Source organism: Crocodylus porosus, unplaced genomic scaffold, assembly GCF_001723895.1.
Source record: "Crocodylus porosus isolate Cpor-Errol unplaced genomic scaffold, CroPor_comp1, whole genome shotgun sequence".
NCBI classification, from domain to species: domain Eukaryota; kingdom Metazoa; phylum Chordata; order Crocodylia; family Crocodylidae; genus Crocodylus; species Crocodylus porosus.
Window position 1 is genome coordinate 6,172,470 of NW_017728906.1, and position 26,387 is coordinate 6,198,856.

A 26,387-nucleotide genomic window follows, 5' to 3' on the forward strand; every position below is an offset into this window, starting at 1 on the left:
GGGGGTGGGGGGAGTCCCCCCATAAGAGACAAGAGCCCACTGTAAGATCTGAAAATCATAAACCGGGGTGGGGGGACAGGTCTGTGATAAAATTCATCCTTCACTTAGGTGGACTTGTTAATCACTGAATCAGTTTAACTTAGTGTTAAACTCCCCCAAAACCTCTCCCCCAAGACCACCCCCCTTAAGAGTCAAAGTGTAATTCAGACCCTGAGTCTAGTACTAGAGACTACAAAGAGTAAACAAGACTTTTGAGCTGAGAAAGCTAGTAACTAATAAGTAGGCTCAAAGAATTGTACAGGGAACCCCCGCTTACGCGCTCTTAATTGGTTCCGAAAATCCGATCATTAAGTGGAACTGCGCGAACCCCATTTTCCCATTGTTACCTGTCAGGTCTATGTTCCTGGGGAACCCTAGCATAGTACACAGCTGTCAGACTCACAAGTGACAGCCCCACCCTCCCGATCAGAAGAAGGAATTACAAAAAGCAATGAAGATGCAGTGGGAGACACACCTACACCCCTTTGGACAAGGGTGACAGGATTAAGGCAACTCCCCATGTCTCATTTGCAAAGATGGGACAGGGAGGCACCTCCATCAGCATTCAGAGCAGAGGCTAGAGGTTCCAAGGCAAGGACTGCACTGAACTCTGGGACCAGAAAAGCAGGGGAGTACTGCATGATGGAGGATCTTTGCTCCAGATATTAATCAACCCACACCTGCACACACCCAGCTCAGCATTTATCAGACCAATTCTAGTGATGAATCCTTTATTGGTACCCAGAATACTGAATCTGCCTGACTGAATTGTGAGCTACCTTGGAGTAACAGTGCCAAGAGCCAGGAATGATCAGTTCCTATTGTCCAACATAAACAAAACAAGTCTGGTATACTCCCTTGAGCCATCATTTACCCATAAACAAATCCAGTGGTCTCCCTTGAACCATTGTTGTTCCCCTACAAGAACCCATACCAAAGCTCAAGTTTCTGTTCTGCTGCCTGGATCCAAAAGCTGGACCAGTACCCCGGGGACTTTACCTTCACTTTTTTCTGCCTGGAATATCTTCACTGATCGTACTGGGGGCTCTGTCTGTCTCAAGCACTCTGGACCATAAGATGAGCAGCTTGTCTACAAGCTCCAACAACACCTGGGAACCTTGACCGATTCAAGCTTCACTGAGTGGTGAGACCCAAGAACTCTCTCTTCTCTCTCAGGCATAGCTTTCTATTGTTGATCAACATAGAGCTAGATTTCCCCAAATACCTGACTGAAACTGTGCAATATTGTAACTGTTTTGTTTGTTTTTTCTGTCTTTGTATAGCTATTACTATTAGTAACATTATAAATTTCATATACCTGACAATAAAATAACTTTCATGGTCAAGCTGGTTGCCATACTCTCTCTCCAAATCTCATTTACCCTTTCATTTCCTCGACTTTCCCAATTGCTCTCTAACAACACTTCTCTTACCTAAGCCAAAGATCCCTATAATGCCCAAAATCCGGTGGGGTATGCACATCAAGGGGTTACTACCATGATAATTGTGGCAAGAGATAAAGAGGGTGGGAGGGTGCTGAGTCTGTGGCATATGTTCAGCTTGGAAGTCCTGATTGACCCTGCCTGCTCAGATGTACTCTGTTAACATGTACGTGTGTGTGTGTGTGTGTGTGTGTGTGTGTGTGTTCAACTGATTCTGTGGCTGGAAGAACCCAGTCATGTTGAAACTAAGCCCTGAAAGGTAGCTACACTGGGGAGAGAGAGAGCTCTGTATAGAAACACAAGTGACATAAACAGTACATTAGTAAATTGACAGTATTACAGAGACCCCAGAAACACAATTCTAATAAATTAGTGCACCACAAAGTGACACCATAGGATTTAATGTAAAGAAATATAATTGGTTACTGCTGTTTCATGCTGCTTTCAGCCACATGTCAGCCCTGGCCCCACACTCCTGCTGCCCCACCGGCCCTGGCCCCGGGCACTAGCATGGGCTACCTGCTCACACCAGCGTGCCCACTCACTGCCTCTCATTGCTGCTGCTACTGCTTCTTCTCATCCACTCACCAACTGGCCAGCCAGCCACTCCAGCAGCACATGCCAGTCTGGGCCCCATGCTCCTGCCACCCCACCCTGGGCCTCTGCTGGCCCTAGCCCTGGGGCACCAGTTGGGCCCCGTGCTCATGTCATGTCTGCACACCCACTCGCTGCTTCTCATCACTACTACCACTTCTCCCTACCCCTTCTGCCTGCCTGCTCAGCACTATAGTGAAACTCGCTGAGTGCCAAGTGGAATCAGGTATGTATTTAAAACGAGCGCTATAGCAAAGTAGTGCTAAGCAAAACTGTGTTAAGTGGGGGTTGCCTGTACTCCTTTCTCTTATCCATAAGGCAGAGCATTACATTCTGCCTGAGCACAGGGATCCTGGATTTAAATACTGCTCCCTGTGTAAGGGCCTGTCTATTATCAGACCTTATATGTGAACGTGGCTGGTGGAGACCTAAGAAGCCTCTCCAGCATGTGCTAATTGCAATAGCTCCCCCTGCCCCTCCTTCCCCCTGCCACTACTCCAAGCTTGGGCTGTTTACCATTTTTTGTTTACTATGAGCAAATAGCCTAAACAAGGGTACTGGGAGCCATGCCCTGCACTATGCAGCAGCTTGTACAGCAAGAACAATCTGTACTATCCTGTCAAAGCAGTCACTCTTCCACAGGGATGGTGCAGCTCTTCATGGCCCCATACAGTGCTTTTTGTAAGCCCTACAGAGAATAGTTCTTTGGTTGAATCAAACAGGTCAAGGAAAACAAGATTTACGTGCAGGTTACAACAGACTTTGTTTATTTTTTCCTTGCAACTTTCACCCAAAAAACCATTTACATAAACTTTCACAATCCTATTTGCCAAGGTTGTAGCAACATACCCTGGTCTAATGTCTTGTGCTCAATTGCTTGGGCCTATTGCCAGATTATACTGTCTTGTTTCTGTATTGTATTTCCTGGCCTCCAGTTTCATTCACCTGGAACATTCAGGCTAGACCCCATCTTCCCTTGCTCATAATCAAACCATTTTACTTTTTCAACACTGTTTCTTTCTATTCTCTACCTCCTAACATCCTTAATGCAGGATCCACACTAATTTCACTTCTCAGATCTCTTATATTATGAGCACTGCAGGTGTGAGTAACACAATCTTGCATGAAAGAGAATATTACACAGCTACCATCTATTTCTCTAAGCAGCTAAAAGCTTATTTGCACTGAAAACTGTCTGTAAAAAGCCAAACAAGAATAAAATAAAATAAAATAAAATAAAAGTACAAACATGGTCAAACTGCCTTCATGTTGGAATTTAACAAATTGTTCATGGAATGTTTTTCACTGTCTTCCTGATTACGTGTGATAAATTTAATTAGCAGTCACTCCTGTTTGTAAATCCACTGACATGTCCCCTCTTGCATCTGTGTGCATTCCCATTAATGTCAGATATTTTATATGCCATACCATATTTTCTTCCACATAGCACATTTTCCCCCCCAAAACAAAACAACTAGAAATTGGGGTGTGAATTATAAGCAAGAAAATATGGTAACGGTAGTTTCTGCTGGGTGAAAGCAAATTAATTGTGTGTACAATCTACTAGGAGCAGAACAATAAGAACGGTTGGTTCTCTAGCTGCTGCTACTCAGTTACTTACTTTTTTCCTTTGTTCTGCCTTTCAACAGCAAGGTAGGTGTCTTATTCTAGGGCATAGATTCATAGATTCTGAGGTTGGAAGGGACCTCAGTGGGCCATCTAGTCTGACCCCCTGCCCTGGCAGACAAGAAAAGGGTCACCAAATCTGGGATCACATGATCCCAGCCAGGTGCCTGTCCAGTCTCCTCTTGAAGACCACCAATGATGGAGTAAGCACCACCTCCCTTGGAAGCCCACTCCAGATCCTGACTGTGAAGAACTTTTTTCTAATGTCCAGCCTAAACCTACTCTCCAATAGCTTATGGCCATTGTTCCTTGTTGTTCTAGGAGATGCCTTGGTAAACAGATCATTGCCTACTTCATGTTGCTCGCCCCTTATGAATTTGTACGCTGCCACAAGGTCCCCTCTCAGCCTACTCTTGGAGAGGCTGAAGCGGTTAAGATCTCTTAGCCTTTCCTCATAGGGCCTTCCCTGCAGGCCTCCAATCAGATGAGTGGCTCTTCTTTGGACCCTCTCCGGGTTGTCTGCATCCCGCTTGAACTGCGGCATCCAGAACTGGACACAGTACTCCAGGCATGTTATATGCGAGAAACTAGGGAATTGAGGGCTTAGTTGAACTCAGTGAGATTCTATACACACAGAAGCAGAAGTCTCTATTTACATATCCTGATAAAGAATGAGGACTTTAAATGGAAACCTAACCATTTTGCAACCTTAGCTAAACTAGTCCCAAACAGTACAACCAGCATTAATGAATGCATGTTTAGCGAGCCATTAAAATTGCTGTTCAGACTAGTGGCCACTACTGCTCTCAAATGAGCTTTTAAAAAATCAAATCAGTCTTCTCTGTTATGAAGCAGTAATTTATCACAACCTTCTACCCTCTCAAGAGAAAAAAATATTTTAAAAAGCCAGAACCCAACAGACCAAGCCACTGACAGTCCAGTTGTTGAGGATTTTATTATTTGGACAGAACAATCTCTCAAACAATTTAGTTTGTCATAATTCCATAAAAGGAGCAAGTAGAGTCAAACCAGTTTAAAAGTTGTCTGTAAAAGAACATTTTTCTCTCAGGATATATAAAGAAATGCTGTAACCAAAAACCATATTTTTTATTTCAAAAACGAATGAACACATTGTTGTATTTTATATGCATATTATTTATAGATATTTTAATAAGCATAGCATGTGGTGTCGAATACAAATGCACTAAAATATACTTACTGCATAACGTACAATATGTTCATGATTCTATTGGAGGCAGAGCCTTTTTACTAGTATGGATCAAATCGTATCTAGTTTTATACCCCAACACAACTGTTCCCTATTTTGAGATATCTTCAGCTTTGTGGCACTGGAATGAGGAGGCTAAATAATAGTGGCACAGTAGAACCTGGATCATTTGTGTCTGGGTGGTTTGCAACCCACATAATTTGCAGCAAGTTCCTGAATTAAGGATGAACCACTTGGATGCTTGCTGTGCTTATTTCAAAAGCCACAGTTCCTCTACTCTTCTGGGGCACCTCAGTAGCCCTGTGCAGCTTTTTGCTGTGTCTCTGTATCCCTCTGGTTAATCTGCAAAACCTCATCTTCACACAGGACAAGGATGGAACCCCATGAAATAGTTGGGTTCTCCCATACTACCATATGAAAAAGATACATCTCATTACTCAAATGACTAGCCCCCTTTTTAGCAGGGTTTTAGAGTCACACCCCAGTAATCATAGTTTTTTACTGAGCAAATTCCTTATTTGATGGTTTAGCTTCATACTTCATTAATTATTTGCTGTTATTAATACTGACTAGAAGTTTTAGGCAAATACACCTGAAGCTCACTAACTGGCTGCTATTTCATAGTGAGAGCACCCAGTGTGCAGATGGTTCTGACTCCTGTCTATATTATTATGATTTCCATTTCATAACAGCAGTAAGGCACTTCAGACAATGTATTCATAAGGGATGTATTCATAAGGGATTATTATTGCACTTCTTGGGTGGTTATATTTATTCAGACTTTGGCTCTGTGCCTCCAGTCAGAGCAGCACACAGCATGTGCAGTAATTTGTGGCATCCTTTGTGGGGAATTTATTTAAAGGGATGAAACTGCATATTACCAAGGTTACTACAGGGCCCAAGTGTATGTGAGGACCCTTCCTGTGGTCCTGTATTCAAGGAGGTCACAAGGCTGTTCTCTCCTGTATCTACTACTGGATAGATTTGGCTGTCATGCCTGATGCGTCTTTCTATCTTGTTGTGATGTCAAAGATGAGAATCAGTTCATAAATTACCTAATTAGCTTCAGCTAATCCAGACCTCCCAGGAGGGCAGATTCTGTCTTTGTTGTGCTTAAAACTGGTCCTGGGGGAAAAGACTGCCTTGAAATGTTCTTCTTAAATACAGATGCTTTAGAAATGCTCATTTATATAACCATAAGGGGTACATAACATGTGACTCCTTCAAAATACAGCAAGTTATTGACACCCTTAAGTTTTCATACAAAGTCATTTCCCTCCATTCCTTTTACTACTGGCATTATTGAAGTGGTGGCAAGGTCTGCAGTTTTTTCTAATAGAAGAGGAGAAGCCTTTGGAAACCTTTGCCTTTTCAAATATGCATGGGTTTTCACAGGATAGGTACAAGGATTCAAAAAGCCAAGGACTTTATCTAAGTCATGCGGTTTTCTGTAAACACTGTAGTTTAGACTGGTAGGCAACAGAATACATGTTCGCCCATTGGTGGTGGGGATGGGTGGGGAGGGGGTGCAAAACTTAGTTCAGGTTCTGCTATTTTTAAACCACTCTGCATGCACCAAACTTCTCTTCTGTTATTGGTAAAGACCAGTTTCTGATCACTTATACCAGTAAAAGTGTAATGTCTGTAACTGGTCAAAGTGAAATTATAAGTAAATTGCTAGGCTTAACCTGATCTCTGGTCAAAACCATGTGAAATCACTGCATTTTGTATGGTTTCTACTTCAACTTATAAATCCACATCATGTTTGCTTGAAATTTGCTCCATGTGATTCAATTTCAACATTCAACCCATGTTTACTAAAAGGTCTGCAAACCTAACTAAAGCTATAGAACTTCTGAATTTGAAATAATCTCAAGTTTGCCTGTAGCATATAAAAATAAATATTTTTGTTTCAATTATTCTCTCACTTATGTGCTTGTTTTCTCATTATCCCCAGGGTTGGTCTTTTTACTTTGTAACATAACCCCTCCAGCACACCCCTGTTTGGCTTTCTGGTTCCTCCAAACTCAGCACCCTTCCATTCATTACAGTCAGACTCATGAGAAAAAAAAAATTGCATCACTTTCCCAAGAACCACATGAATAATCAAGTCTTGCTCCAACCAGGCGCATGTCAACAGAACTGTGATGACCAACTGTACATCTAGGGCAGCTGAAGACCCCACAGCAATAGCTTTAATTGCAAATTACCTATGCTTTGATAAAGTAATTACAAAGTCTGACTTATGACAGCTGCAATCAGCTGGGTTAATTTTCTCCTTTTGCTTAGCTTGATTCTGCCTAAGAGAACAAATATCTGTCTTGTATTCTTTTATCTTTGACCATCCCTAAATAATCTGAGATGTTGCTCAGGCAGAACAAATAAGCTTTAAATCTCTTCCTGCTTTTGCTACATTTCTAGAAGGGATGCTGTTGTGGCCAGGTTCAGGCTGTGCCCTTACAACTAGTCACCCAGTCACATGAAAATCTTTCAACTTACATTAGAGATTCTTTCACACTCTTGTAACTTAATGTGTCCCCCTTTTTCCTTTTGTCTGGCATGGTTTATCTTTGCCCTGTGCACCTGTGAGCAGCACCTTCCTCTCACACGTTCAAATCCTGCCCCCTCCACCCCAAAGCAGTCTTCATAAGCGTCCCAGACTCCAAGAAGAATAAAATGGTTTTGTTTGCATCAAGAAATGCTTTGTATTCTACATTCCTTTTCCCTTAAGTTCTCTAATTTTTTTCAGATTTCATCATAAGAATGTTTGGGTCGGTACCTGAGCTTAGGTAGTCCAGTGACTAGTGTCTAATGAATACAATGGAGACAGATGAAGAGCTAACAAGGTGACAGTTCTTCCAAAATTACTAGAATTCAACATCAGTGTGCCTTCACAAATATCCAGATCAGTACAACGCTGTACTAGAAATCTCACAGAAACTAGCTGCCTTGTGAAATATAAAGGGGCAGTGTTGCATAGGATACTCAGCCCATGTTTTATCTGAGGTTATAGTAAACATTATTATATTAGACGTCAGAACATGTTGCTAGTGGCTGCACAGTAATGCTTACTATGATAGAGGACTGTTGGTCCCAGTCCCTGTACTGCACTAGAGTCGTGAACTGGCTCCAGTGCCGTGCTGAAGCTGGGACTGAAAGATCAGCTAATTATCACTCCAGCCCTGGAACCCCGCTGGAGCCAGTTCAAGACTCTGTTGTGGCTGAGGGGTTGGGATGCACGGTTAGTATATTGTTGGTCTTAGCCTGTGCACCAGCTTGAACTGGTTCAGGTGCAGTGCTGGGGCTGAGACCTAAAATCAGCTGATTTTCAGTCTCAGGCTGGGACTACACTAGTGTCTTTAAGTGGCTCCAGTCCATTCCTGGTGCTGAGACCCAAAAATCAGCTGATTGTTAGTCTTAGCACAGGGACTGCACTAAAGCTGGCTGGAGACTGGCATGATCCCACAGCTGGGACCAAAAAAATCAGTCTCAGCCCTGGGACCACACTGGAGCCAGTTGGAAACTCTGATACAGCCCTGGGTCTGGGACTAGATAAACAACTGCTTGTTAGTCTCAGCCCCAGGACCACAATTGTTCATATTTGCTCCATGAAGCAATCCCATGTTAGCTCAAAACATGTTACTTAATACCATCTGAAAATACTCCTCATTTAAACAGGCACAACTTTGGTATGATACAATATGATATGAGAGAATTTATAGTGTTATGCTGCTTGAGCATGCAGATGATGGTATTTTAAGTGCACTTAACATGTGCTAAGTGTTCCATGCAACACAGCTCTAACACAGGGGTGGGCAATTATTTCAGCTGAAGGGCCTTTTAATGAGTTTTGGTGAGCTGTGGAGGACCACAATAGTAGCCCCACCCCATGACAGTTGCCCTTCCCCATGGTTGCCATCCTGAGACCAGAAGTCCTGTCCCCTACCCCCCTGACCTTTGAGACCGGGAATCCCTCCACTTGCCCTGGAAGTATTCCTTTTGGGAGGAGGGGGGTTGCCATTTTGGAATGGGGAAAAAACCTGATCATGTACTAAAAGTCAAATATCTACTATAACACATTTTAAATTATGTTTTAAAAAATGCCCTGATTTGTGTAAGTGTGTGTAGTCTATATAAAGGTGATTGCATAATAGGGAAAAAGCAGTCTTACTGTAATCATAATCTTTGATCTAGGCAGTGACTTAATGATTGTATTCTTTTATCTCTGACCATCCCTAAATAATCTGAGATGTTGTGATGACACTGTCTCTCGAAGGGAAGCTGGAAGGCAGTGACCATGAGCTGATCACTTGCACTATCCACCGTAAAGCTGGTAAGTCAGTCAGCAATTCTGAAGTCCTTGACAAAGCTGACTTTGACAAGCTCAGGAGGCTTGTTGGTGAGGCCCTAAGGGACCACAACCCGAAAGTGAGGGGAGTTCAGGATGAGTGGTTGCTCCTCAAGGGGGCAATCCTGAAAGCACAAGTAATGTCTATCGCATCTCGGAGAAAAGGCAGCAAAAGGGCACAGCAGCCCCCTTGGCTCTGCAGGGAACTAGTGGACCTCCTGCATCTAAAAAGAAAGACCTATAAAGGATGGAAGACTGGACCCACCCCAAAGGAGGAGTATTCTGCACTGGTCCAGACCTGTAGGGAGTGAACCAGGAAAGCCAAGGCTGAACTCCGACTGGCTACACGCATCAAAGATAATAAAAAGTCCTTTTTTAGATATGTGGGGAGCCAGAGGAAAAGCAAGGGTAACATTGGACCCCTGCTAAACCAAATGGGACAACTGACAACCAACGCCCAGGAAAAAGCCAACTGCTTAATGGGTATTTTGCATTGGTTTTTCACCAGCCCCAAGGGACAGCCCTGCTCAATATGGTACAGTATGGACAGGGTGAAGGAGAATTGTTATCCTACATCAATGTTGACCATGTGAAGGAACGCCTTGAGAGGCTAGACACCTTCAAATCAACTGGCCCAGACAGTTTATACCCCAGGGTATTTAAGTAGATGGCAGGCATCATAGCTCAGCCACTGGCATGGATCTTCGAGAACTCCTGGCACTCAGGTGAAGTGCCCAAAGATTGAAAGAAGGCCAATGTGGTGCTTATCTTTAAAAAAGGGAGGAAAGTAGATCCAGGGAACTGCCTGACCTCTAGAAGTTCTTGGAAAAAATTATCAAAGAGACCATTCTTAACAAGCAGGCTGATGGTAACACCCTGAGGGACAGCCAGCATGGATTTGTTGTGGGTAGGTTTTGCCTGACCAATCTCATCTCCTTCTATGACCAGGTGACCTATCACCTGGACAAGGGAGAAGAGATTGATGTCATATATCTTGATTTTTAAAAAGCCTTTGATCTGGTGTCCCATGATCTCCTCATGGAAAAATTGGCCAACTGCAGCCTCAGCTATGTCACAGTCTGATGGCTGAGGAACTGGCCCCAAGATCAGAGCCAGAGAGTGGTAATAGACAGAAGTAAATCATCGTGGTGCACTGTAACCAGTAGGGTCCCCCAAGGCTCCGTCCTTGGACCTATACTCTTTAACATCTTTATTAATGATGTGGACATTGGTATCAGAAGCGGACTGGCCAAGTTCACCAATGACACCATACTTTGGGATAGAACATCCATACCTGAGGATAGGATGGTGATCCAGGCCAACCTAGATAGGCTCAGAAAATGGGTGGATGAAAACCTGATGGAGTTCAACACCAAAAAATGCAACGTACTCCACCCTGAGAAAAAAAAACCTCTCAGCACGCTTATAGGCTTAGCAGTGCTATGCTTGCTAGTACCACAGCCAAAAGGGACTTGCGGGTCATGAGTGACCACAAGATGAATATGAGACACCAATGTGATGTTGCAGCTGGTTAAGTGACCAAAACTATGACTTGCATCCATAGATACTTCTCAAACAAATCCTAGGATATCATCCCCCCACTGTACCCAGCCTTGGTGAGGTTGCAGCTGAACTTCTGCATCCAATTCTGAGCAAAACAATTTTAAAAGGATGTGGAGAAGCTTGAGAGAGTCCAGAGGAGAGCCACGTGCATGATCGGGGGCAGGAAAATAGGCCTTATGATGAGAGGCTGAGAGCCATGGGACTCTTCAGCCTGGAAAAGCACAGGCTCTGGGGGGACCTGGTGGCTGCTTATAAATATATAAGGGGTGTACATCAGGACCTGGGGGAACGCGTGTTCACCAGAGTGCCCCAAGGGATGACAAAGTCAAATGGTCAGAGACTCCTTTAAGACCATTTCAGGCTAGACATAAGGAAGAACTTCTTTACTGTCTAAGCCTCAAAGGCCTGGAATAGACTACCTCCAGAGGTGGTACAAGCGCCTACTCTGGACTCCTTTAAGAGACATGTGGACGTTTATCTTGCTGGGATCCTTTGACGCCAGCTGGGGTAGGGGGCTGGACTCAATGATCTTCTGAGGTCCCTTCCAGCCCTAATGTCTATGAAATCTATTAATTGTATATTGTGTGTGGAGGAGTGTGTGGGATGTGGCTGGGGGCGTGAGGGTGTGTTTATGGGTGTGTTTATGTGAGTGTGGAGTTTGTGAGGGGTTGTGGCTGTGGGGTGTATGGTAGATTGGGAGGGTGGCTTTGTATATGTGGCAGGGTTGTGGACAGGATATGGGTGGGGTCTGTGGGTTATGAGGGGAGTATAGAGACCCTCCCTCATAGTGCAGAGTTCCTGCTGCTGGTGGTGGGAGCAGGAGCAGGTGGCAGTCCCTCAAGTTGCTTGTGGCCCGTGCAGACACAGCCATCCAATGGCATGTGGCTTGAGCCAGTTCCAGGAGCTGTACATGGCAGCAGGGAGCAGAGCCAGGCCAGCCTCCCCTCTGTCGTGCAGGGTTCATATGCAACTCTGAGGACTTGTGTGTCATATGATGGAGCTGGCTGCCTTCTCCACTCCCTGCCACCATGTGCAGCTCACAGGACTCTGCCAGGTTAGTGTAGAATGAGGATGGTGTGTGACAAGTGGCATAGGCAGACCCTGTGCATGGTACATGGCAGACCAGGCTGGGAGCTCAGGAAAGAGAGAAGAAAACAGAGGGTAGAGTGGCACTTGGGGAGAGTGCAGACTTAATTTTGACACACCTGCTGAAAGGTTGGCCTCCACTAACATAAAAGATCATTTCAAAATAAAGCAATGATAGTTCCAGGTTAGTCACAGAACAGAAGTTGTTGATCCATGCTGATATAGACTTTGTTGAATCCAGGTCTCCCATGAAACCTGAATGTCAGAGCTAAAGCTTTTTAAGTCCTAAGCCAGAGTACCAACTACAGGGATATCTGCACAGAAATCCACCAAACTCTCACCTCTCTCCTCATACTCCAATCCATGACATGACAAAGATAAAGGGAGATAATTTTAATACTTTTAATTTAGATCTTTTTAATTTAGAGTACTCTAGAGAGATCCAGTTCAATGTTCTCCCTATATATTATTCACTTTGCCACTGTCAAAGACAGGATACTGGAACAGATGGACCACTGGTCTGACCGAGCACTGCACTTCTTATCTACTTAACATAGATTCCTAATTATGATATAGTCAGAAGTTAAATGGTTAACTATGGCAGGATTTAAGGAGTCATAAACTTTAAATAAGCAGCCCCTTTAAGTGAAAGAACGTTGGATAAGACTCTTGCTGTTGGCTTTATTGGATCTGATTACCTGTTGCAGAGTACCATTTCAACAAGAAAAATCAGATAGACAGACAAACAGACAGACAGACAGACAGACAGATTACATATGAGTAAAAATGATTTTAGTCTGCCTGATTACAGGGGAAAAAAAGCAAAGCAAAAAAAATCCTTGATACTGCAAGTTATATATATATGTAACCTACAGTATCAAGGATATTTTTGCTTTGCTTTTTTCCCCCTGTAAATCAGGCAGACTGGAATAATTTCTATTCATTTCTAAAATATAAGAATGCATTAGGCTGGAGGAGTGATCAGATTTTTCTGTACCAGTGAAGAAAAAAAAGTTTTTGAAAAATTGACCCAAGACCTTACCAATATATAATTAGAAATGTATTAAATCAATAATTCTCAACAGTGGAGCAACAACATTTTGGGAGCAGGATCCTCTGTTACATCAATGCCCAAGCTTATGTTAACTGAGCTTTCTAATTTGAAGTGGACACACATTAGTGGGCAGCCTAAACCAAAGGAATGAAAGAATACAAGGCAATACCCTCCTTTTCTTTAAGCTGTATTTGTAGTGTAGCCTCTTTTATAATTGGTTTAAATCTAATCTACAAGTGTTCTGGCTATAAAAACAATAAATTAAAATGAAACATAGGAAACAATAACATTGCTATAAAACTCCTCAGCTACCTTCATTTTCTTAGGCCTTCGTTGCTGCTGTCAGAGTCTCCTGAGGCACTTTGCCATGTTTCCTTTTGTTAGAGGTTGTTTCACTGATTCAGGATTCCAGAAAATGAAATAAAATTATTCTCATGTAGCCCTCGCAGAAATGCCAGTTAAAGCTGTGACGTGCAAATACTGAGAACTGCAAAGGAACTGATTGTGCCATCTTAAATCAGGCATCACTTCCAAGGGAGGCAGCAGGGAATGAGTGAAAATAATGGAGGCAGGGTATGATACATAATAAGTTAAGAAAGACGCTTTTATCTCTGAAGGGGAAACTCCAGTAACACCCGAATCACTTGGGCAGCACACTAAGACTGAGCCAAACAGAAGGAGCAGCTGGGTTACCTCTCCTTGCCCTTCCCAAAGCCCACTGCCAGCTTTGTAGACCTTCACCAGGCATGTGGAATCAGGGAAAGAAAAGGAAGAAAATTTAGGGAAGAAGGAATCAAAGAGTAAACCCAGCAATGCTTTCTCCATTATGCCTGCACAGTCTCTTCACCTTATCCTTCCTCCACCTGCCCTTCAAATCCATTTCTTCTCTACCCTTCCTTTTCCCCTTTCCCCTGACTGGTCTTCATCATCTACAATGTTTCCTCTCTTTCTCTTCTTTTTCTACCTAACTACTAGTATGCTCCTAGCAAAGTCTTATCCTCAGAAATATAAAACCTCTCCCCCAAAAGTGTGTCACTGACATGATATTTGAAGACCACCATTCCGCTTGTGTAGTACATTCCTGTTCCCTACTGCAAATCTGTTTTGTATGTTTACATTGTCCCTGTCCCAGAAAAGCTCACAGCTTCTTACAGTATGCTTGCACCATGCCTGTAGCAAGCACCCTAGGCATGTACCATCATGGGCTCAGCTGGATCCTTGGCATAAATATAATGCAAATAAATAATAATGGCACCCCCAGGTTCAAATATTGCCATGAAATCTGCTAAGTTTTCTATAAAACACATTTGCCCTGTGAATGAATAAAGAAAAGAGCAACACTTCTCTCCTCTGTCCTACACACGCATACACACTAAAGCCTTTGTGACACTAGAGAACTTCATAGAAACAATTTAAGAGATTATTTTTAAAATGCTATAAATGCTTTGCTCATGGCCAGTTGAAACCAACAAAAACAAACAAAATAAGGGACCAGGAATTTATTACAAAGGTCATAAATATACTGTTACTTTAAACATATGTTTGGGAAAAGGAAGAGGTTAATGTTCTCAGATGCTTTTAAAAAGCAGGACATAGATAACCTGAGATAAAGTCCAATAAGGGACTTTACATCCTATGTACATCATATTCTACATCCTATGGCTAGGAATAAAGTTCCACATAAACCAGTTTAAGTGACTGGAAACTAATTTAAACTTAGAATAGAAGTTCAGTGTGAAGACTGGTTTCAAAATGGCCCAACCCAGTTTAAGATATACCTGGATGGAGGTAATATCAGACTTAACTGATTTCAGTTAACTTCTGTCTCACGTCCCCTCCCAACTCAAGTTAACTCGCAGTCCCCCAGCATCCCAGGATGCTTTGCAGCCCTGGGCGCTGTCTGCTCCATACAGTTCTGTCTACTCCAGCAGAGCAGGGCTGGCTCCACCCCAGCTGGCACAGAGCCAAGGCAGTAAAGCCTCTGCCCGCTAGCCATCTTCCTGCCTGTACCTGCAGCCCAGTGGGACGGGAGCCAAGAGAACAGACTCCTAGGCCCACCTATCCTGGGTTTGCATGGCCCAAGGGAAGGGAAAGCCCAGGGCTTGGATGCTAAGACACAGGGGGGAGGGAGGGTTTGAATCCCCTCCTTGGCCCAGGATCCTAGCCAGATTTTGCCTGGCAGGGTAGCCCCTGCCAGGCTTTTGCCCCATGCCTTGATCAAGTGGAGGTGGGTGTGACCATGCCCCAGCCTGGGGCTGGCAGACTGAGGCAGAAGAAGGGGGGGTCAAACTCCCTGCCTGGCCACACGGCACCCCAGCCAGGTTCTGTGGGGGGGGGGAGGCATTGCCACGCTTCTTCCCTTCACTTGCCTTTCAAATTGGGGGAGGGGGCAGCCCCCGCTAGGTTTTCCTCCATCTCTCCTTACTGAAGTAAAGAGCTTGGACATGCCCCACCCAGGGCTTGCATACTGAGGCAGAGAAGGAAGGAGTTTAAACCCCTTCCCTGCCCTGCACAGGACCCCAGCTGGGGTCTGCCTAGAAGAGGGTGGGGGGACAGCCCCTGCCAGGCTTCTGCTCCCTGGTCCCTGCTCAAGGAGGGGGAGGGCAGCCTTTGCTTGGGTTTTGCACCACCCTTTCCCAACTGAGGCAAGCCTAGCTGGGGGGCCCATACAGGCATGATAAAGGGTTTAACCCCTCCTTCTGTTACTCTCTCAGTGTACGAGACCCCACATGGCCACATCCCCACTCTCTGCTTGAGTAGGGGCAGGGCAAAAACCTGGCAGGGGCTGTCCCCAACCCCTCCCCCCCGAACAGGGTACAAGAGAGGGGCAAAATCCTGGTAGGGGCTGCCTAGCCTCCCACCCCAGTCAGACCCCAGCTGGGGTGCTGTGCAGGGCAGGAAAGGGCTTTAAACCCCTTCCCTCTCCACCTCTGCATGTGAGCTGCATGCCCTGCTCTCCACTCCACTAAGTAGAGACACACACCCACCCTGGCTGGGGTCCTTTGCAGCTAAGGAAGGGGTTTAAACCCCCAACTCCCCACATCAGCCTGCTGGTCCTGGGCTGTGGCACTCAATTTGAGTGAGGGGTGCCAAAAGCCTGCTCCCCCTGGCAAACTCCATCTGGGGTCCCAGGCCAAAGAGCAGTTTTAAACCCCACTCCCTCTCTGACTCAGCATGGCTATGCCCCCACTCTCAACTTGAGCAGGGAGGTGGGGGCAGGGGCCTGGAAGGGGCTCTACCCCCTCAGACCTGGGCTGGAGTCCTGTGCAGCCAGGGAGAGGAGATTAAACTCCTCTCCTCCCCTCAGCCTGCTAGCCTGGGGTGGGGCATGGCTGCAGATCCTGCTCGGAGAGCATTGGAAACAAAACCCTGGCAGAAGTTGCCCTCCCTGCCAGGCAGGGAGCGAGCGCAGATACCTGGCAGGTACTGCCTCCCCTAGCAAGGAATGGGAAAGCCTGGCAGGGGCTGCTCACCCCCTCCCCCGACCAGGCAGGTCCAGCTGGGTCCCCCTGCTGGCCAGGAATGGGGTTTAAACCCCCTCTAACCCTCAGCTGGGAGCCTGGCAGGGGTGCCCCCACTTCCCTCCCATGGCCAGCCCCAGGCTGGGATTTTTTATCCCATGGAGAAGGGTTGGAAGCCTCCCCTCCCCCTGGCATCAGTGTGCTGGCCCTAGGCTGGGGCCTGACCTTGCACCCTCCACTCAAGTGGAGAGTGAGGAAAAGCCTTCGAGCTTCCTCCCTTATCTTTGACAGTGGCTGACAGCTGGGGGCCACTCTCCAACCTCCCAACTTCTGGCCTGAGCCACTGCAGGCATATGATTGCATTTCCAGAATGGAAAATGAATGTCTGTTCATTTGCTTCTCAGTTCAAGCTACACTATTTACACTAACCTGCAAAAACTGAATCGATTCAGCCTCTGGCTTTTTGGATGTCTGTACTTAGCCTAGGAGCTTTATATCCTGCTACCCCAGGCAGCCTTGCTTGCTTCCATTCATGCACTTCCTTCTTGGGATTAAAAGTACTCCAGCCTTAATGGGATAGATATCTCATAAGTGACACAGACTTGACTGTACATTTAAAGAGTCAGTAGCACCATATGGAACATCAGTTTATAGTTTATACACAATATTATAATCTATTCAATTTGGTCAGCCTGAAGTACGCTACTAGTGAATCAGACTCATAACAGGGTATTATGAGACCTGCCCAGTGCATTTTAACTAAGCTGAAATTGTGGTCTGTTTGCTGTGTCTTGTACTACTTGTGAATCAGTACATTTCCTTTTCTGAAGTCACATCAGAAAGAGAGACCCAGGTGAGTTTAATCTCTTTGGAGAATATTTGGCCTTTATATGAATGTGGAGATTATAAATGGAGTCTTATGAAACAATTCAGTTTTGCATGCAAGTGATCTTATTGCTTCACACTTATGATGTGCACTGATTTTGTAATGAATGTCTAATATTTCAGAGCACCAGCAAATGTTTTTGATTGCTTTTTTTTGTTACTATCTCAGTAGGATTTTGATTGTTTTCTTTATCTGTCCTATTTATTAATATTTTTGGTTGGCTCAAAGGCATCTACTGGAAGCATTATAAAGTTAGGATGAGGGACTGAGATACATATTAGCCCATGAATGTGAATTTTTCCTTGGGCTGGAAACTTTTTTGAATTCACTACAATTTCTAATCGTCAGTTGGAATAAGAAAGGGCAGGCAGCACAATTTAATTATGCGCTCAGAATTGTCTGCAGTAAAGTTACAAATACTAATAAAGATTAAGCTTAACCATAAAAATGATATTACATAAAAATAAATAATGCATTTGTGCCTTTAAGGGATTAAATGAGTATTTTTATTTAACATAAATGTAAATGACATTAACAACATTTAGAAAATCCTTGTACCAGCACAACCAATCATGAAATAAACATACTTAAATATGAACTCTTGTAGAAGGTTGGCTAGATGGTTTAGAAGTATTTTTAGTGGATTTCGGGCATTTTTACTGCTAAATCACCAATTTAAAATCCAGCCCAGGTCATAAGGGACTAAATTTAAGACAACTATCTACAGTGAACAAATTATGAAACACTTTTAGCTCCTTTTTCTGTTTGGGACTTGCCCGTGAATTATTTTTCATTATTACATGAATGATTCATTCATATACTAATGATTAATAGTTTAGATTATAAAATGCTGTGAGTTACTTTGCATTCACATTTTGTTATCTGAACTCTGTGATCCTTCATGACAAAATATTATACAATGTAATGATAATCTTTCTATATTTTTTTGCACAACTCTACAGAATTCCAAAGAAAGTTAGATTGCTGTTCCATAGATGTTAAAATAAAACCCTCAAGAAAAAGAAATATTGATACTGTTATGCAAGATGTTGTTAACAGGTACCATCATGAGGATGTTTGACCTGAGGACAATCACAAACTTGATTAAAGATAATGGGTGTACTATACACCTTTTTTCCTTCATCTCTGTACCAAGAGACATTAAGCCCCACATAACTGAAAACAAAAGAAGTTACACTCCAAAGCAATAGGCAATATACAGCAGTGTCTGAGCAAAAGTAGCCAGGTAGATAATCAGGAATTTCCTAATTTCAAAGACAGGGGCTAGGAGTTTGGGTTTGCAAGCTGGGGAAAGAAGTGGTTAAAGGTTAAGAACTAAGAAGCACAGAAAAGTCACCTGAAAGCAAGAGAAGCAGTGAAGACTGACCCTGAGCAGAAGCTGAGAGAGCTTTTTGAACACAGAACTTACTGGAGAAGCAGGCCGGGAGATTCATGAGTGAATACACCTCCTGCTGCTCAAGGACTTTCGGAATTTATGCACATATTTTTCCATGCTGCAACACGCTGGAGATCCAGCACCGGGTGAACTGACATGCCCGGTGCTGCATTGCATACATTTGTACAAATGGGGAAATGCATGTCAGTACTAGGAAAATGGCAGCAGTGCACTTTTGAAAGGTGTTCATTCCCTGTAAACAAACAGGACTGCTCCAGAGAACTGCCCAGTTCATTTAATCCTAAAAGAGACAATGCCTAAACTATTGATTTAACTACTCAGGTCAAATGGGCAGCTAAACCATCTTCTATTTAAATCTTGTAGGCTTTAAGGATAATTTCCATAGAACCCCACTGGTTTGATCTCTGTGATACTGAACTGAACTTTTTCATACCGGCCTGGTCATCTTGTTCGCATGGGATGAAACTCCGGAACAAAGGGCCTATGCAAGGTCTGTAAATTTCATGAGTCCCATTCTGTAAGCCAGGGGTCAGCAATGTTTTTGGGCAGAGTGCCAAAAACACCTGCAACCTTGACTTGTAAGATCTTGACCTGCCAGGGACAGACAGCGGGGGAGCTGTGAGAGACCCAGTGCTTGTGGGAGCACAGCCCGGGACCTTCCCTGCTGTCTTCCCCAGCGGACGCATGCCTACCACAGAGCCTGGGCCATTTGCAGTAGGCAGTAGGGAAGCTGCAAGCTGCTGCACTGGTGTCCACGGAGCACCAGCCTGCTTTGTTGCTTGTTCCTTGAGGCAGACGATGGAGTAGGGACCAGAGCTGCACTGCCACAACAAGGATCAGACCCCTTACCGCTCCACCACTGTCCGCCCTGAGACATATGTGCTAAGCAAAATGCCTTTGTTTGCCACGCAGTGGCGCATGTGATTATTAGGATGATTTTTATTTTTTTGTCCATTCAATAACCAGATGCCAAATCTAAAAATATACTTCAAGAGGCTCTGGGAATAATTACCAATTTCAAAGCAAATCTACACCAGTATAGACATTTCTTCTTTCCATAAAGAATATGCTTGTAAATAAATAATTAGTTTGTGAAAAAGTCACGGAGTGCCAGTCCCAGCATAGGAAATCTTCTGTGTATCCAAACTAATATTTGCAAACACTTTTTCACAACATATGGCACAGCTGCAATAATCATCAAGGATGAAATCCTGAACCCATTAAAAGCAATGGCAAAACTCCCACCTTAAAGACCTAAAATTGTACTTGAAATTAATTTTTTATCTTAGTTCAGTTCTAAAAGGGTGGCTAACCGCAGTAGGGCTGTATGAAGTGCTTGTTACAAAACAAATGCTCACTTGAAAGTCAAGATTTATCACATCATTACTAATTAAAAAACAGGGCTACTTTCCTGAAAATGTTGCCGTTTTTATTAGTTGTTTTTATTTTGTTTGTTTTTTAAAGAAACCTTGTTTTCTTGGGGAAGAGTTTGCATATAATCATCGAATATGCATCATCATTTAACTCCAAGGCATACCCTCATGTCAGACTGGAGTTTTACTGGTGGGAGAGTGTTGGGAAATTCCCATTAGCACTGAAGAACTAGTTGAGATCTGCTTTTAAAGCACAGTTTCTAACAATGAATACTAAATACTGCACTCTAAAATGTATTCCAGTATATCATTAATCATCCACCATATTAAAGAAATTGAGAGCTGATTATGACGAGAAAAAAGAAGTCTTAAGACTAGGGAAGTGGAAGACATAAGGTAGCTCCAAATAACACCTAATAAAATAATACAAAAGGCTTTTCATAAATTCACACACACACGGGGACTTTTTTTTTTGCTGTTACATAGGAAAGTCATAACTTATTTTCATGAGTATTCAGCTCACCACAGGTTATTTGTAAGAAAATATGAGATGCCTGAAAATTGCCAGAACTGTAGTGGGCATGATTCCCCATGGAAAATGTTACCAGAAGTGAATCTGTTACTCCCACTTAATCATTCATTAATTCCTTGTTTTATAAAATAATCTTCAAAATAGAAAATATAAGTAATATTACATGAAGAACGTGATAAACAACTGCTAGCCAGAGATAGGGAATGATGAAAGCTTAGACCCACTGAAGACTCTTAATTTACTTCAATAAGACCAAGATTCACCTGTCATCTAAGAAAGTAATTCACAGATAACTTGGAGACTGATATGTTGTTTGAACTAGTCAGAGAATACTTGTGCATAGGGTTTGAGAACTGAAATACTGGATCAGACCAGTAATATCCTGACTCTGAAAAGGTTCAATCCAAGCTGCAAAAAAAAATCTTATAGGTAAAGCTTTACAGTTGGTGAATAGTATATGCCATGAATCAAGATGGTTTGTTTATTTATCTACATATTTATTGTCCTATCTACATGACGGTGGACATTTTCATTATCCATATAATTGCCTTTTTTTAAAAAAAATCCTACTAAATAAATACAAATTAATCTTATCAACAAATTAGTTTAGATAAATTGATATGTGAGTGACAAACAAAGAGACATATGCAAATGCTAAATTCAGCAAATAACTAATTCACAATGTATACTTCAACCAAGTCTGCTCTAGGTACATGGGTCACTATTAATAAATACAGCACATCCACCCCCAGAGAGCCATAAGTCAGGGCATGGAAATGAAATCCAGCTTAAAAGAGTAAATGGGCAAGGAGACAGATGCATATGTTAGCAGTAAATCTTAGCAGAGTACAATTCTAAACTGGATGTGGTGATTAACAACAAAACAGTGATGGCTATGGAAAGGAAGTGGTGGTGTGAGAGAGAATGGGTACATGTGTATGCATTAGAGAGGGAGAGAGGCAGAGAAACAGAGAGTGAGTCAATACTGTTAATAGGCTCATTAACTGGACCAAATGAAAAACAAAATCCCTATTAAATCACATTAGCATTTCCTTCTGGAAAGTGTGAGAAATTTACTTGATACTTGCCGGGAAAGAATGGATCACTTTTGAAAAACAAATATCCATCTGGAGGTAATCTTACCACAAATGTATCTTCAGTGTTAGTTTGTAACAAGTCCCCAGGTCCTGGACTTCAGCAGAAGACTGAGGAAATGCTCATTTTTTATTTTTGAATAGAACACAAGCATTTTGGACTGCAATAATCAAGGGTTCAATTGCAGCATCCCCTTCCTTCCCATGCAGAGAGAGGAGGAGTGAATGGGCTGGAGATATGTTCAGCATCCACTCAATGAACTCCGAGGAGCTCAGGACAGAAAAAAAGTAAATGGGCAGAACTGTACTACTTCTCCATCTACCATCATGTTGGAAGGTTTTCTTAAGAGCTTTCACTTGATCAATGTTGAAGAGCTGCATTAATCAATATGGGGCATGGGCAGATAAAACGGGGGCCCTAATTAAAGTGGTGGGTTTTTAAAAACACTGCTTAGATATAGGGCGAAGTAAACCCCAATATCATGTACACTTGTGTCTTATCTGCCTCTCTGGCAGTACGGAGGGGAGGGTGAGCTGCTAGCAGGTGGAGTGGTCCCTGGGCTGCAGTGGGGGGAGGAGAGAAGGGCTGGTGCTTCCCTCCATATCATTGGTGGCCCCTCCCCACAGGTAGCACCTGCCCACAGGTACCCACCTCAGGTGGTCCCAGGGGAAACCACAGCCGCGGCAGGAAGGACAGGGTCCCCATGCAGCTCATGCAGGCTCCGGGGGGAGGGGAGGGGAGGGAAGATCAGGCTCACTGCTTTTTTTTCTTTTTTTCTTTGGTAGAGCCTGCTTTCCTGGGCTGCTGCCAGGTTGCCTGTACAGTCCCTGAGCTGCATGGAGCCTGGTGCTTTGTTCTTCAGCTGTAGAGCAGCAAACTAAAACTCCTCAGAGGTATTTTAGTTTGCTGTGCCCCAAAATCATTTAAGATGCATTACACAGCTGAATGTGCTACAGCGGCTGGAATTAATGCGCAATACACCACTGACGTGCAAACACCAACACCATTCAAGCAGTGTAAAAGCATCTAATTCACTTTAAAGTGTTGTGCACACATGCCCCTTGTTTCATCTACACACCCCAATGGGTGCTAAGAGGGCTTTGCAGTCAATCTATGGCAAGACAAGTTGTGCTAGCATCATTTTCAATGTTCTTCACGCTCATGTTCTATTATGACCTAGCTTTCTAGTTAAGGCAAGGCCTAAGTGGGGCCAGAACACAATCCATGGTGCTGCAGGTCTACTAGGGTAACAATATCAAACAGCAGGAACAAGGCCATGATGAACCATAACTTCTATGGAAGCACAGAGATCCAGGAAAGAACGGATCATGCAAGACGTGGAGATGAGCCATGAAATCTAATCCATGACAGAATATTCCTAACCCTCAACATAGAAAGACAGGTGGACAAAATTATCTGCGAGGAAAATCTTGCAGAGGTTTCTTCCCCCCTTAACCTCCTACCACAGGCTGTCCTGCCTCATGGGAACAATTAGGCTGAGTGTTAACATGAGGTTCACTTCATACAGAACGTGTATTTGCTTGGGGGATCATTGAGAGAGCAATTTTTCCCCGTTATATTTTTGAGCTGCGAATGTTCTGCATGATTAACAAAGACAAATATCAGCTCTTATCTAGGTGTACCTTGTCTAGGCAACTGGATTTAGTCTACAGCAGAGGAAATCAAATACAGGATTAGGAAATACCATTTTTGCTCAAATAAGAATTTGTCAACATACAGAATTTGTGTAGGGCTATATTCAAACAGGTATTAAGAGGATGTTTGTAGAAAGATTTTTTTTTTTTATGGTTGAATTTATTGTTCCTGGGAGAGATCAACTAATAGAGTTGGCTGGAGGGGATGACCACATAAGCAAGTACCACAGTTTGACCTGACGTAACTTTACAAATATACCACTGCTTAAAAGTGTGTGACACCTTTCCCTCTGTTTTACTCTGAGGTCCCTCAGCTATTGACAGTACGTTTGAGGCATATTCAAATGGCAACAGGGTTCTTAAATAAAGACAATAATTTTACTTTAATAATGACGTCTCAAAAGTCAGATTTCTAGTAAAAAAGAAAACCTCATTTTAATAAAACAGAGAAGAAAACAGATCCAAAAAGGGACCTAGTTATCTGAAGTAGACTGAGTCTGAAACCGTGACCCTAAAAAACCCCATTCAGCTCCTAACCCCAGAGATATCTGAGGTGTGTAGATGCTTCAGTTTTTTACTTTAAAGTTTTCTAAGTACCTAAAGTTCTGCTTCTGTATATACCCAGAACTGCCCCTAGGCTTGACAAGCTGAGAAGCTTAGTGCTTATCTCACACTAGGCTGGAAACTATATGATCTGGAAACTAGGATTTGGATCCTATTCAACTTCTTAGAGTATAAATAGGCATCACATTTCTCCAGGGATAAAGTCAGGGATGCTACAGAAATAGAGTCAACTGCCTTGCTTTAAGTACCTGTAAAGTAGGTGAGATAACACTTCCTTCCATCCCTGCACCTCCCTCCAGTATTGTGTGTGACTGTAAATTAGTAGTCGATCAATCAAGTTAATTACCATTCATTCCAAGGACAAACTTCTCCATTGTGTACTTTCCCAGGCCACTGAACAGTAATCTAGCTCAGAGGGCTACATGTGTGAAGTGCTATGCCACTCCTCTTTTGTCCCAGGTTTTACCATCAATCAGGACTGCTTCAAATGAGATGTGACTTGACACTATAGCAGGGATAGGCAATGTTTTTTGGCTGGAGTGCCAAAAACCACAATGTCCACCTTGGAAGGTGCCAGAGTGCTGACATGCCAGAAGAACAAAATGGGGGGGGGGTGTACATGGCAGGACGCACTACATATTAGTATATTTAATAATCATAAATGTTGCCTTTGTTGTGTATTACTTTTTGTTGAGCATGTTGCAATGAGAGAGAAAAAAAACAGACAAATAAGAAACGAGAGAGAGAGAGAAAGAAAAAAGAGAGCAGAGAAAGAACCAGACACTTGCATACACACACGCGCACAGAGAACCACATGCACAAACACAGAGAACCAGAACACACCCAGAACCAGACACACGTGTGCACACATAGACACGCAGAACCAGATGCGCAGGCACATGAAGCCGGGTTCCTGGGCCACTGGACAAAGTGTGCTCAAAGGCGCATGTGTACCCACCGGTATGGAGCTAATGCCAGAGCCTGGAGCAGATGTTTGCAGCCTCCTGGCTGCAGCAGACCCAGGCTCTGGGTAGCTGCTGCCAACCACAGCAGGGTTTGCTGCCACCCAGCCACCTGCTGGGAGCAGTCCAGGCTTCGTGGCTGGCAGCAGGTGCCTAGAGCCCAGGCTGACAGTGGTATGTTGAGTAAAATGGCTTCGCACATGTGCCGGGGGGTGCTGACCCCTGCACTAGAGGCCTGGTGAGCAGGGCCAGGACTAGGAGCAGGACCAGCTGGCTGCTCCCACTGGGCAGAGAGCAGGCCCACCACCATGTTGGTTGCAACAAGATCAGAGAGGCTAAATGTTAGTATGATCATGCATTTGAGTTGTGAGGAATTGTATGGCCAAACCCAAAAATCATGTCTCCTGCCAGACATAAATGCCATGCAGTTTTGGGAATCAGGCACAGTATTCGTCAGGTTGCCATCACTTGACTGCCATGGAAATCAGGAGCTTCCCATTTCCAGCTGTCTGAGCCATAGCCAAGGGAGATGACTAGCTCCCCCTTCTTCGGGACATGTAAAGCCCTACACTGCAGCCCAGTGTTGGCTGCAATGCAGAGCCCAGGAAGCTGACAGGACCTAGGGGATGTATAAAGCCCCATGCTGCAGTGGTGGGGCCAGTCTCCATAATATCCAGCAGGGGGAAACCCTAGGTCCCAGGTCAGGTCCTGGACATGCGTCTGTGGGTTCTGGTAGGAAGCAATCTTATGTCCTGGATCTAGAACTCAGGGTTGCCTATGTGGGATCATGCAGGGGCATCTTCAGATGCTGGTTTGTGATTGAGGGCTGTTCCTGGCCCCATCTCCAGTACCGGGCACAGGATGACTGTAACCAGATCCTGGTGTTGTCTCCAGTCTGATGGTAACAATCAGCTAATGCTATCTGTGGTATCAGACAGGGGGCAACCCCAGGTTCAGGGCACATGCCACATTTTCAATTTAAAGCTGGATGCCAACCATCCATAAAGATGTTCCACATTAAAAACCTCTGTGGCTGGTTTACCATTTTATTATGACCTAAACTCCCTGAACGTGTGGTACATTACAATGCATGATTGACACATTAATTACATGATAAATATAATGTATGCCTTAGTCTTAAACCCTAAGAAGTAGAGTAGAATGTGTCTGTACATGTTCTTCTGCTCATCTCCTCACAGGAGATTGCTTCTATAAGCATTCTCAGAGCACATGAACCAGACTGGACTCCTCATAGAATTCAGTGCTGGACATCACTTTCTTTGAAAACACATGAAGAAGAGCCATCTCTGGCTTTATACAATAGCTAGTGGTCAGATCATTAGCTCAGGAGTAGGCAACAATGGTTCACCTATCACTTTTGTCTCAGTGGATTAAACCATGCATCAGCCACCTCCCCAGACAGTGCCCTAATCATTGCGCTGCACACTGTTCTGAGAGATAG

The 26,387-nt window shown here is 43.8% G+C and overlaps 1 long non-coding RNA gene across 1 annotated transcript; it reads left to right on the forward strand.

Moving 5' to 3' along the window:
• Positions 1–662: 662 nt before the first annotated feature.
• Positions 663–25,449, forward strand: LOC109305723. Its single transcript, XR_002099685.1, has 4 exons — positions 663–824; positions 8,675–8,680; positions 10,982–10,985; positions 25,440–25,449. It is a non-coding gene; the product is annotated as an uncharacterized LOC109305723 (long non-coding RNA).
• The last annotated feature ends 938 nt before the right edge of the window (positions 25,450–26,387 follow it).